Source organism: Zingiber officinale, chromosome 4A (genome assembly GCF_018446385.1).
Source record: "Zingiber officinale cultivar Zhangliang chromosome 4A, Zo_v1.1, whole genome shotgun sequence".
In the NCBI taxonomy this organism is placed as follows: Eukaryota; Viridiplantae; Streptophyta; class Magnoliopsida; order Zingiberales; family Zingiberaceae; genus Zingiber; species Zingiber officinale.
In genome coordinates this window covers 53945293-53958564 of record NC_055992.1, presented here as the reverse complement: position 1 = coordinate 53958564, position 13272 = coordinate 53945293, and the positions used below count along the sequence as shown (strand labels likewise).

The 13272-nt window shown below is 41.6% G+C and overlaps 2 long non-coding RNA genes across 3 annotated transcripts; both read left to right on the top strand.

Moving 5' to 3' along the window:
- The first annotated feature begins 2849 nt into the window (after positions 1-2849).
- Positions 2850-5273, top strand: LOC121973298. The gene is made up of 4 exons (XR_006109485.1): positions 2850-3022; positions 3125-3274; positions 3376-3540; positions 5236-5273. It is a non-coding gene; the product is annotated as an uncharacterized LOC121973298 (long non-coding RNA).
- A 4769-nt stretch (positions 5274-10042) lies between these two features.
- On the top strand, positions 10043-12579 carry LOC121973297. 2 transcript variants are annotated; one of them, XR_006109483.1, is made up of 4 exons: positions 10043-10308; positions 10411-10560; positions 10662-10826; positions 12532-12579. It is a non-coding gene; the product is annotated as an uncharacterized LOC121973297 (long non-coding RNA). The 2 variants fall into 2 exon arrangements; XR_006109482.1 differs by lacking the exon at positions 12532-12579 and adding an exon at positions 11207-11659.
- The last annotated feature ends 693 nt before the right edge of the window (positions 12580-13272 follow it).

Below are 13272 nucleotides of genomic sequence, written 5' to 3'. Positions count from 1 at the left end.
TTTGGTCAAGACCAACACATTAAAATCCCCATGAATTTTGTATGCCACGATAGTGTGGACGTATACAAAATCAAAAAGAAGATTTTCTCCACTAATTTTATTATCTCGTCAATTTTACTTTATGACGAATAAAATTAATAGTTGATCTATCTTTGATCAAATATTTGGTCAAAACTTTTGAATTTAAAATAACATTGTTTGCTCAAACAATATTATTTAAATTCACCAACACCTCAAACACCGTGAATTTTGCATGCCACGATAGTGTGGACGTATACAAAATTGAACATTTGTAAGAGGAGGGTTTTACCCATTAATTATCTTGTCAATAAGTCTTTATGATAAATAAAATTACCTCATACATCATGAATTTTTGTATGCCACGATAGTGTGGACGTATACAAAATATCAACATTTATAAGAGGGGGTTTTAAATTTATTATCTTGTCAACCTATCTTTATGACAAATTAATAGTTGGTTTTCTTCGGTCACACAAATAATAGCAGTGACTCCGATGGGGAGGATTGTAACACCCCACCCTCCTCACTACTGGACTGTGAGGGTGGAGCGCTACTGGACTACTAACTTTACTTAATTAGAGTTGTTCACATGTAAAGATCAATACATAAACTCTAAAAAAAACTGAAAACATACAATTAACTAGCAGCAGAAGACTAAATGACTAATCGAATACATTCTTAATAAATGGCAATCTTAATAAATTCTTATGCTAGGTCCCAAGGCTTCTATAGTCCAGGCATCACACATCCATCCGCACCTCCTTGTGACCTTCCTTTGCTATAACTTTTCCTTTCCTTTATCTGCAGTAAGAGGAAATGCAACTATAAGCAAAATTACTGAGTAAGCGCTATCTAACTCACAAAACTCGAATATGCATGTGAATAAAATAAATCTAAAACTGATTTGTGAAGTTTTGAAAACTATTTTCATAATAGATAAAAATAATAATCAAACTGCTGATGGGCCCGGCAACTGTACTTGCTATGCGCGCATCCCTAACTAGACCCGAGATAGCTGATCCCGAATCTAGTAGGGTTTACTAGGTTATCGAAACCTAGGGACGACTATGGGAGCCCAATCCAAGGACAACTAAGAGTTCAACACAGTACCACTGATAAAAGTAAAATACTTGTTATCTTTTAATACTTCTAATATATAATGCCTCGGCATTTTAACAAGCACCTTGTGTGCCAAAATCCCTAAAGTCTTGATTTTAGGATCTACTTAAGGCCTTGACCTTTTTGTTTCTTTTCTTTATCTTTCTTATACTTGTTAATACTTCTAAAAGAATGCTTCTTTAAAAAGAAACTGAAATGTTTAAGCAAAATCTAACTTTGAAATACTTAAACAAAAATCTGTATACTATGCTAATCAAAATTCTGCATACTATACTAATCAAGAATCTGCATTCTATGCTATACTATTTCTGCATACTATGCAAACATAAATTCTGTACTATAATACTTAACCAAACTGCACTATAATCTTTTTCTTTAAAAACTACACTACAAGTTCCACAAAAAATCTGTACTATAAGTTCCACAAAAAATCTGCACTATAAATTCCACCAAAAATCTGCACTACAAGCTCTAAAGAAATCTGCTCTAAAGAAATCTGTATTTTAAGTTCTAAGAAATCTGCACTATAAGCCTATATAAAAATCTGCACTATAAGCTTACTTAAAAATCTGCACTATAGGCTTAATTAAAAATCTGCACTACAAGCTTAATTAAAATATGCACTATAAGCCTACATAAAAATCTGCACTATAGGCTTAATTAAAAATCTGCACTATAAGCTTAATTAAAAATCTGCACTATAAGCTTAATTAAAATCTGCACTATAAATTCCACCAAAAATCTGCACTATAAGCTTAAATAAAAATCTGCACTATAAGCTTAATTAAAAATCTGCACTATAAACTTAATTAAAATCTGCACTATAAACTTAATTAAAATCTGCACTATAGGCTTAATTAAAATCTGCACTATAAACTTATTAAAATATGCATATTTAAAAATTCTAAACTTCATTAAAACTTCCAAATTAATTAAATCACTATAGGCTTAATAAATGTGACTTTTTCCTATAGCTTCTCATGCTTCGAATTCAAGAAGAACAAAGGTCCGAAACTACTCCTACTGCAGGTGAGAAGCACTTACCTTGCTTCTTGGACTCACAACCGGACAAAAAGGGCTTCTAGGACCTTGGTCAGCCGCTGGAGATGATGCCCTAACTCCCTTTCATTTTCTCCCCGAGCTCCGCCATCGTACGCAGAAGAGAAGGAGAGAATGGTTTAAGTCACGGGAAAACAGAGCATCAACTTATCCCTTTTTAGAACTTAATATTTCTGTTAACTCCTTAAATAAATTCGCTATCTTTTCTAAACAGACAAATCCAACATCAACTTATCCCTTTTATAATCCAATATTCTATTAATTATCTTAAATAAATTCGCTACTTTTTCTAAACAAACAAATCCAACATCAACTGTGAGATCTCGGAAAATTTAATTATTAGGGTTATTTGAGAAATAGCCTTATAGAATTTTTCTGGAATTTTTAGAAATTTTCTGGGAATTTTCGGAGCTCGTACGGAGGGTTTTGAGGGGATCGATCGGCGGGTTCAGATAAAGCCTGTTTGGGATACCCGTTTAAGTGAGGAAAAGTTTTAATTATAAATTCTTTTTCTTATTTCTTTTCCCCAAACGCCGACTCTTCACCCAACCCGAACACCTTCTTTCCCCGATCTCCCCGACTCCTCTCGCTGTCTCTCTCGCGGACGAACCGAAGCCGGCGAACCTTAGGCAATCGTGGTCGTCGCCTGAGGAGTACATCGCCGGAGATCGAACCAGGAGGCTTGGATCATCTGGATCTCTTCTAAACCCTTCCCGAGCCCTTCTCCCTGCGCGTGCCGACCCCTTTATTCTCCGATCGACGCCGCTGGATCAAGCCAGATCCACCGATTTGCCGGCAGGAAGAGGCGTTTAGGGCTCCGAGGGTAAGTGATCGATTCTTTCTCTATTCTGTTCTTCGGTTTGTGCCTAGCTTCGAGACTTCTTCCTTGATTCTTACCTTTCTCTTTGACTGTCGGCAATCTCAGGTAAGGTTAGGTGGTTGATTCGATCGGTGTTTGGATTGGTGATCTTTTTGCTTGATTCATTGATTGAGCCGATTGATCCAGTGAGATAGGTTCTGTGAAGGTGATCTTGGGTCTCCTCTTCCTTGTTGCTAATTGAGATTCCGGTTGAAGGTGAGTTCTATTTGGAATTAGGTGTTGCTTGATCAGAGATCATCATTTCATGTTGATATGTGATCTTTGTTTTGATTCCTTCTTGATCCTATTGATTCCAGTGAGGGGAGGTGAGGTTCCATTCTTGCTGTGGAATTGTGTTTGGTTCCGGCAGTAACAATCACCTCAATCCAGCATCAACAGTAGGTTCGATCTGCTCTGTTCTATTTGTGAACTTTCTGATTTCGGCAGTAAACCATCCAGCAACAACAACAACTGGATTTGAGGTAAGGAATAGGATAATTGATCTTGTTGTAGATCATGTTTCGGAGTTGAATGCTAGATGATCTTGTTCTAGATTGGAATTAGGGTTTTACTTAGTGGTTTATGTGGAGGGATTTTGATACATGATTAGTGTGATTAGATTTAATTGTTTAGAATTAGTCTAATGGAATGATTAGGGTTAAGGTAATTAACCCTAGTCTACTGTTGGATTTCTAATCTAATGAGAGATTAGGGATTAGATAACTAATCCTAATTGACCGTTAGATTTAATTAGATAGGATAAGGTTGTGTGATTAGGGTTTTGCATTAATTTAGTTTTAGGGATTTTATTTAGCTATTCATTTGATTTAGCTAAATAAAATATATATGTTGTTTGACGCAGGAGTCTGATTTGAGACAGGCGTCTCGACGTTGACTTCGGATTTGGATTGTACCTTCTATTTGAGGCGGGTACCCTTTGACTTATCTCTTGATAGTGTCTTTTGATATGTGCAGTTTATATATACTTACTAGTGATTGGTAGATTTAGCACTTCCCTGGTTATAGGTTATTCGATACCTGTAGACGGTTACTAGTGATTGGTAGTTCACACTTCCCCTGGATTTAGGTTTGGTTGCTACTTGATACATGCTTCTACTATTATCTGCTATACATTAGGCTGGTATACCTTTACTTATTACCATGTGTATATGTGTTCGTGGATATGGATATTTATAATGCTTTACTATACTGGATTAGTTGTTATACATATTGGATATGTGATGTTGGATTCATATTGCCTATATCGTTGTTATATATGTGTTCTTGGATTTATGCTGCTTCTATCAGGGTTATTTATGTGTGTACCTTTTGACACACATATATATATGGAGGAGGATATGTTCAGGTATGACATATTGTAGCCGCACGCATCATATCGCATGATTGCATGCTGGGCGATTGACGACTCCATTATTGTTGAGCTCGTCGGCCGGCTACATGAGGGCTTGCACACAGCGTGACCACTGCATGGGTAGTGGCACAGCACTCAGGGTGTGTATGGCAGGTTGCTCGGTGGTGCACCGCCGGGGTGCTCATGGGTAGCACGATACAGCGGGGTTGCAGCCGGGATCCCTCCCCGTCATCGCGTACCGGGAGTTGAGAGCATTGCGCTCCCTCACTATGTTTGAGGTAGGAGGATAGGTGTACTCCGCCAGATTCCGTCCACTCAGGGGTAGTGACGGCAGAGTGCACGGTGTCACAGCCCTACCCACGCGGTCTCACCATTGTGTGTGAGATTCTGACTGGCGTCATGGGTGACCATGTCATATTGCATCATATGCACAGATTGCATTTATTGTGATTGTTGCATATTGGATGGTGCACTTGGGTGATTGCATATGATTGACATGCATACAGGATACATGCGTATTTGCTCTGACTATCTTTATCTGTGTATGTCCACAATCAGCCCAAGCCTCGCAGGTGAGTACAGTTTATTTCAGTTATGCATTTCTTATTATTCTTGTTGTAGACTGTTCTGGTTACTCATTACAGTTTATTCAACTATGCATACCTGTTATATTGTTAGGAGGCTGTCTGTAGGTCCTATGGTTTAGGAGACTTTAGGATATTCTTGGTAGTTATATGTTCTTGTACATATCTATTGGATTACCCGCTGAGTTCTTTGAACTCACCCCGTTGTTATTATTTTTCAGGTTGAGGCCGTCAGGAGAGATTCCAGTCGCTAGCCCCGTTATCGCGAGGATTTTCTTTGTTGGATTATATTTTGCTTTTGCATCTTATATACTTGTATCGTGGGTTTGTATTGTGGACTTTACATTGAACATTCGGGTTTACTACTATTGTTTTCCGCTGCAGATATTTTCATTACTTCGTGGATTTGGTTTCTTCGATGTAGTGGAGTAGGATGTGTACATATATTTTCGAGATTTATATCGTCCTTCCTTATTCAACTGCGTGGATTTATTATATGTTGAATTATGTGGAATGTTGATATAAACTGCGTGGCTTGTTCTTTTGTATTGTATTATTCCGGCCGTGTGTGGCCGAGGTATGGAGATATATGTATACTGAGCTTCATATTGTCCGCCGTACAGGGGAGATGCTGCCGAAATTTCTTCGGACAGGGACTACCTGGGGCGTGACAATTTATTTGGTATCAGAGCCGGTTACCATACTTGCTTTGCGTTATAGATTTTCGAGATTTTATCTGATACCAATTTATTTGGTATTATAGCCGTTTTGATATTAGTGCTTACGAGTTTTGCGAGCTTATATGGATATTTTCGGATTGTACGGATTTCCGTCGCTTTTCTCATTTCAGAATTTCGAGGTATTTTGATGAGGTTTTATTGGTTCTATTTGGGGCTAAGCAGTGACAGGACATCTCCAGACGGCAAATAGGTAAATGAGGTAATTTTATAGTTCTTATACCTGTAGTGATATCTGGGTAACATTTTGTTTACAGATATGACACACACACGTGTTCCGGTTCTGAGACGTGGTCGTCCACGTAAGAGGTCGATAGATTCTCTGGAGATAGAGTCTCCGGAGAGATCTGCTAGGGTCGAGCCTGCCCGCCAGGGACAGACTCGTCAGGGTATTATAGGCACGTCGGATTATAAGACCCCGACGGTTCCGACATCAGGGGTACATACCTCGACTATACCACTCGTGGTATCACCTTTAGTATACTCGGCACCCACTTCAGTCGTGCCTACTACTGCGTACTTGAGGTACGAGATGAGGCAGAGATCTGGTGGGACACGCAACACTCGATTATCGGCGAGCAGCATATTTCCTGGACGAGAGTTAGGGAGGCATTCGAGAGTCAGTATTTTCCCCAGGCGTATCAGATGATACGACGGCAGGATTTTCTGAGTCTTCGGCAGAATAATCGCTCAATGATGGAGTATAATGCCGAATTTAATCGGTTGGCCAGATTCTGTCCTGAGTTGGTTGCCGAGGATAGATCTCGTATGCTTCAGTTTGTCCAGGGACTAGACAGGCAACTCAGCTGAAGATTTCTAGTTTTAGTACTTCATCATACACCGAGACACTGGATAGAGCTCTCATGATTGAGTCTACTCATCGGAGAGTGAATGCAGATAAGAAGAGGAAGCAGACTGATCGGACTTCCGGACAGATCCAGCAGCCATAGACTACGGGCGGCAGGCGATCGCTTAGATGGGTCGGTACTTGAGGTCATCCGCGACCCAAGTCGGGCGATCTTCATCGGGGCGTTCGGTCTCCTTAGCGAGCGGAAGCATCCAGGTGACTCTCCGCATCCGTCTGGTCTCGAGATCACATCATCTGCATGTGCTGGGGGTCAATTTGCTATTATTGCACGGACATTTGAGAGGCTATTTGAAGGCTTAGCATGTAACCGGAGTTTACATTAGGGAGGACAGTTTAGTCGTCGGGACTCGTGGCGGGCGAAAGCCAATCCTCACACCGTCGTGAGGACTCCCCTGCGATGGCGCATCACGGCATGCACGGGCAGGAGCATTCTGGTGTCCTTGTGGAGAACCCCACGGTATCCCGCCTTAGGATTCTCCAGTACTATTTGTCAAGAAGAAGGATGGTACTCTGAGGTTGTGCATCGATTATAGGCAGCTGAATGCAGTGACTATCAGAAATAAGTACCCCTTGCCACGGATTGAGGATTTATTTGATCAGCTTAGAGATACATCAGTGTATTCTAAGAGTGATCTGTGATGAATATCATCAGCTGAGAGTTAGAGATTCTGATATTCAGAAGACAGCATTTCGCACCAGATACGGACATTACGAGTTTTTGGTAATGCCATTTGGGCTTACCAATGCTCCAGCAGTATTTATGGATTTGATGAACCGTATCTTTTTGGAGTATTTAGATCAGTTTGTGATTGTGTTTATCGATGACATATTGATCTATTCACGTTCCGAGGAGGAACATGCGCAGCACCTTCGCATAGTCTTGGAGACTCTTCGACGACATCATCTGTATGCGAAGTTCAGCAAGTGTGCATTTTGGCTATCTTGATTGATTTTACGAGACACATGGTGTCCGTAGGTATTCGGTAGATCCTCGAAGATCGAGACTATCACTAAGGCGATCGAAGGTAGTCCAAGAGTCTGTAGTTCTTGGGGTGGATATTACGATTCGTTGAAGGTTTCTCCAGTATTGCTATGTCGTTGACACGTCGACTAGGAAAGGCGTGAAGTTCACGTGGTCGGAGGCTTGTGAGACCAGCTTCCAGGAGCTGAAGTGGAGATTAGTGTTGTTTTACCTTCGGTGATGACGGATTCATACTTTATACAAACGCATCTCTTTAGGGCTTGGGCGCTGTTTTGATGCAGCACGGTAGGGTAGTCTCCTATGCTTCTGGTTGAAGGAGCATGAGAAGAACTACCCAGTACATGATTTAGAGCTAGCCGCTATTATCTTTGCTTTGAAGATTTGGCGACATCATCTTTATGGTATTACTTTTGAGATTCTTGATCATAAGAGTCTCAAATATATTTTCACCGAAGAACTCAATCTCCGACGGAGGAGATGGATGGAGTTCTTGAAGGATTATGATTGTACTATTAGCTACCATCCGGGTAAAGCTAATGTGGTTCTTTGATTTAGCGAGAAAGTCGAGAGGACTTTAGCTTGTCACCGAGTGTTAGTCAGACTTGATTGGATTCTCGAGTTGGGCCTTGAGGAGGGGCCAGACGAGGCGGTATTCTTGTTACCATGGTTGCTCGATCGTCGATCGGGATGAGGATTCGAGAGGCCAGGCCGGAGATCCATTCAGATAGCTTCCGGACAGCAGACTGAGTTTACACGAGACGATGAGGGGATTGTTTATTTCCGAGGCAGATTATGTGTACCTCAGTCTCACCTAGTCATGGAGGAGTTACTTCAGGAGGCTCATCGTTTTAGATTTGCTATCCACCCAGGTGGGACCCGTATGTATCGAGATTTGAGGTGTTCTTATTAGTGGAACGGTATGAAGAAGGACATCACGGAGTTTGTTGCTAGATGTCTTATCTGTCAGCAGGTGAAGGCTGAGCACCAGAGACCTGCTGGGTTACTTCAGAGGATCCCTATTCCAGAGTGGAAGTGGGAGCATATTACTATGGATTTTGTGGTAGGACTGCCTAGGACTCGACGAGGCCATGATGCGATTTGGGTAATCGTTGATCGATTAACCAAATCGGCACACTTTTTAGCGATCCGGAAGACTGATTCTCTGGATCGATTAGCAGAGTTATATTGTCGTGAGATTATTAGATTACATGGTGTTCCTTTGAGCATCATATCAGATAGAGACCCACGGTTCACGTCCCGATTCTGGCAGAGTCTGCAGCAGGCCTTGGGCACACAGCTTCGTTTCAGTACGGCATTCCATCCGCAAACAGATGGGCAGTCAGAGCGGACTATTCAGACATTGGAGGACTTGCTGAGGTCTTGCGTTATGGATTTCGGAGGCAGTTGGGAGGACCACCTGCCATTAGTGGAGTTCGCCTACAACAACAGCTATCATTCGGCTATCCAGATGGCACCGTTTGAGGCGTTCTATGGTAGGCCTTGTTGGACACCCATCCTCTGGGAAGAGGTTGGGGAGGCTCAGTTGGTAGGACCTCAGAGAGCTCAGCAGGATGCAGAGCTGGTTCGCACTATCAGATGGAGGATGTCAGAGGCCCAAGACCGTCAGAAGAGTTATGTTGATCAGAGACGGAGACCCCTGGAGTTCTCCATTAGTGATCATGTATTTCTTAGAGTTTCACCCACGAAAGGGGTGAAGAGATTTGATCTCCGAGGTAAGCTAGCTCCCCGATATATTGGGCCATTCCAGATCTTAGAGAGGATTGGAGTAGTAGCTTATCGTCTGGCGTTACCACCATCTCTAGCTAGCATTCATGATGTATTCCATGTATCTATGCTGAGGAGATACGTATCCGATCCGGCACATGTTTTGTCAGATATATCTGTTCCTATTCAGCCTGATGTTACTTACGAGGAGGTTCCGGTGCGGATTCTGGACCATAGAGAGCGTCAGCTGCGGAACAAGACTGTCCGACTGGTTAAAGTTGGATGGCAGCATCATTCTGACGAGGAGGCTACTTGGGAGCTGGAGGATACGATCCGAGCTCGATACTCCCATCTTTTTACTTGAGGTATGTGGGTTAGAGTATCTTCAGCATTTATACTGCATGGCTATATTCTAGTGTTTACTGTTGGTTATAGCGAAATTTGGGGACCAAATTTTTATTAGTAGGGGAGGATGTGAGATCTCGGAAAATTTAATTATTAGGGTTATTTGAGAAATAGCCTTATAGAATTTTTCCGGAATTTTTAGAAATTTTCTGGGAATTTTCGGAGCTCGTACGGAGGGTTTTGAGGGGATCGATCGGCGGGTTCAGATAAAGCCTGTTTGGGATACCCGTTTAAGTGAGGAAAAGTTTTAATTATAAATTCTTTTTCTTATTTCTTTTCCCCAAACGCCGACTCTTCACCCAACCCGAACACCTTCTTTCCCCGATCTCCCCGACTCCTCTCGCTGTCTCTCTCGCGGACGAACCGAAGTCGGCGAACCTTAGGCAATCGTGGTCGTCGCCTGAGGAGTACATCGCCGGAGATCGAACCAGGAGGCTTGGATCATCTGGATCTCTTCTAAACCCTTCCCGAGCCCTTCTCCCTGCGCGTGCCGACCCCTTTATTCTCCGATCGACGCCGCTGGATCAAGCCAGATCCACCGATTTGCCGGCAGGAAGAGGCGTTTAGGGCTCCGAGGGTAAGTGATCGATTCTTTCTCTATTCTGTTCTTCGGTTTGTGCCTAGCTTCGAGACTTCTTCCTTGATTCTTACCTTTCTCTTTGACTGTCGGCAATCTCAGGTAAGGTTAGGTGGTTGATTCGATCGGTGTTTGGATTGGTGATCTTTTTGCTTGATTCATTGATTGAGCCGATTGATCCAGTGAGATAGGTTCTGTGAAGGTGATCTTGGGTCTCCTCTTCCTTGTTGCTAATTGAGATTCCGGTTGAAGGTGAGTTCTATTTGGAATTAGGTGTTGCTTGATCAGAGATCATCATTTCATGTTGATATGTGATCTTTGTTTTGATTCCTTCTTGATCCTATTGATTCCAGTGAGGGGAGGTGAGGTTCCATTCTTGCTGTGGAATTGTGTTTGGTTCCGGCAGTAACAATCACCTCAATCCAGCATCAACAGTAGGTTCGATCTGCTCTGTTCTATTTGTGAACTTTCTGATTTCGGCAGTAAACCATCCCGCAACAACAACAACTGGATTTGAGGTAAGGAATAGGATAATTGATCTTGTTGTAGATCATGTTTCGGAGTTGAATGCTAGATGATCTTGTTCTAGATTGGAATTAGGGTTTTACTTAGTGGTTTATGTGGAGGGATTTAGATACATGATTAGTGTGATTAGATTTAATTGTTTAGAATTAGTCTAATGGAATGATTAGGGTTAAGGTAATTAACCCTAGTCTACTGTTGGATTTCTAATCTAATGAGAGATTAGGGATTAGATAACTAATCCTAATTGACCGTTAGATTTAATTAGATAGGATAAGGTTGTGTGATTAGAGTTTTGCCCTAATTTAGTTTTAGGGATTTTATTTAGCTATTCATTTGATTTAGCTAAATAAAATATATATGTTGTTTGACGCAGGAGTCTGATTTGAGACAGGCGTCTCGACGTTGACTTCGGATTTGGATTGTACCTTCTATTTGAGGCGGGTACCCTTTGACTTATCTCTTGATAGTGTCTTTTGATATGTGCAGTTTATATATACTTACTAGTGATTGGTAGATTTAGCACTTCCCTGGTTATAGGTTATTCGATACCTGTAGACGGTTACTAGTGATTGGTAGTTCACACTTCCCCTGGATTTAGGTTTGGTTGCTACTTGATACATGCTTCTACTGTTATCTGCTATACATTAGGCTGGTATACCTTTACTTATTACCATGTGTATATGTGTTCGTGGATATGGATATTTATAATGCTTTACTATACTGGATTAGTTGTTATACATATTGGATATGTGATGTTGGATTCATATTGCCTATATCGTTGTTATATATGTGTTCTTGGATTTATGCTGCTTCTATCAGGGTTATTTATGTGTGTACCTTTTGACACACATATATATATGGAGGAGGATATGTTCAGGTATGACATATTGTAGCCGCACGCATCATATCGCATGATTGCATGCTGGGCGATTGACGACTCCATTATTGTTGAGCTCGTCGGCCGGCTACATGAGGGCCTGCACACAGCGTGACCACTGCATGGGTAGTGGCACAGCACTCAGGGTGTGTATGGCAGGTTGCTCGGTGGTGCACCGCTGGGGTGCTCATGGGTAGCACGATACAGTGGGGTTCGGTCGGGATCCCATCGCGTACCGGGAGTTGAGAGCATTGCGCTCCCTCACTATGTTTGAGGTAGGAGGATAGGTGTACTCCGACAGCATCCCGTCCACTCGGTCACTCTTCAGGGGTAGTGACGGCAGAGTGCACGGTGTCACAGCCCTACCCACGCGGTCTCACCATTGTGTGTGAGATACAGACTGGCGTCAGGGGTGACCATGTCATATTGCATCATATGCACAGATTGCATTTATTGTGATTGTTGCATATTGGATGATGCACTTGGGTGACTGCATATGATTGACATGCATACAGGATACATGCGTATTTGTTCTGACTATCTGTCCACAGTCATTCGCCCAAGCCTCGCAGGTGAGTACAGTTTATTTCAGTTATGCATTTCTTATTATTCTTGTTGTAAACTGTATTACATGCTTCTGGTTACTCATTACAGTTTATTCAGCTATGCATACCTGTTATATTGTTAGGAGACTGTACTGTAGGTCCTATGGTTTAGGAGACTGTACCTTAGGATATTACTGGTAGTTATATGTTGCTGTACATATCTATTGGATTACCTGCTGAGTTCTTTGAACTCACCCCGTTGTTATTATTTTTCAGGTTGAGGCCGTCAGGAGAGATTCCAGTCGCTAGCCCCGTTATCGCGAGGATTTTCTTTGTTGGATTATATTTTGCTTTTGCATCTTATATACTTGTATCGTGGGTTTGTATTGTGGACTTTACATTGAACATTCGAGTTTAATACTATTGTTTTCCGCTGCAGATATTTTCATTACTTCGTGGATTTGGTTTCTTCGATGTAGTGGAGTAGGATGTGTACATATATTTTCGAGATTTTATATCGTCCTTCCTTATTCAACTGCGTGGATTGATTATATGTTGAATTATGTGGAATGTTGATATAAACTGCGTGGCTTGTTCTTTTGTATTGTATTATTCCGGCCGTGTGTGGCCGAGGTATGGAGATATATGTATACTGAGCTTCATATTGTCCGCCGTACAGGGGAGATGCTGCCGAAATTTCTTCGGACAGGGACTACCTGGGGCGTGACATCAACTTATCCCTTTTATAATATTCTGTTAACTATCTTAAATAAATTCGCTACCTTTTCTAAACAAACAAATCCAAGATCAACTTATCCCTTTTATAATCCAATATTCTGTTAACTATCTTAAATAAATTCGCTACCTTTTCTATATAGAAAAATCTGTTTGCCCACCTGGTCAGCCAAGTTTTGACTAAGTCAAAGGTCGTGGGTTTAATTCTTGGCTTGGATATTTTTTTGTCGAAACTTCCTTCGTTTAGTAAAAATACCAAACGACCTCCAAAAATTACATAAA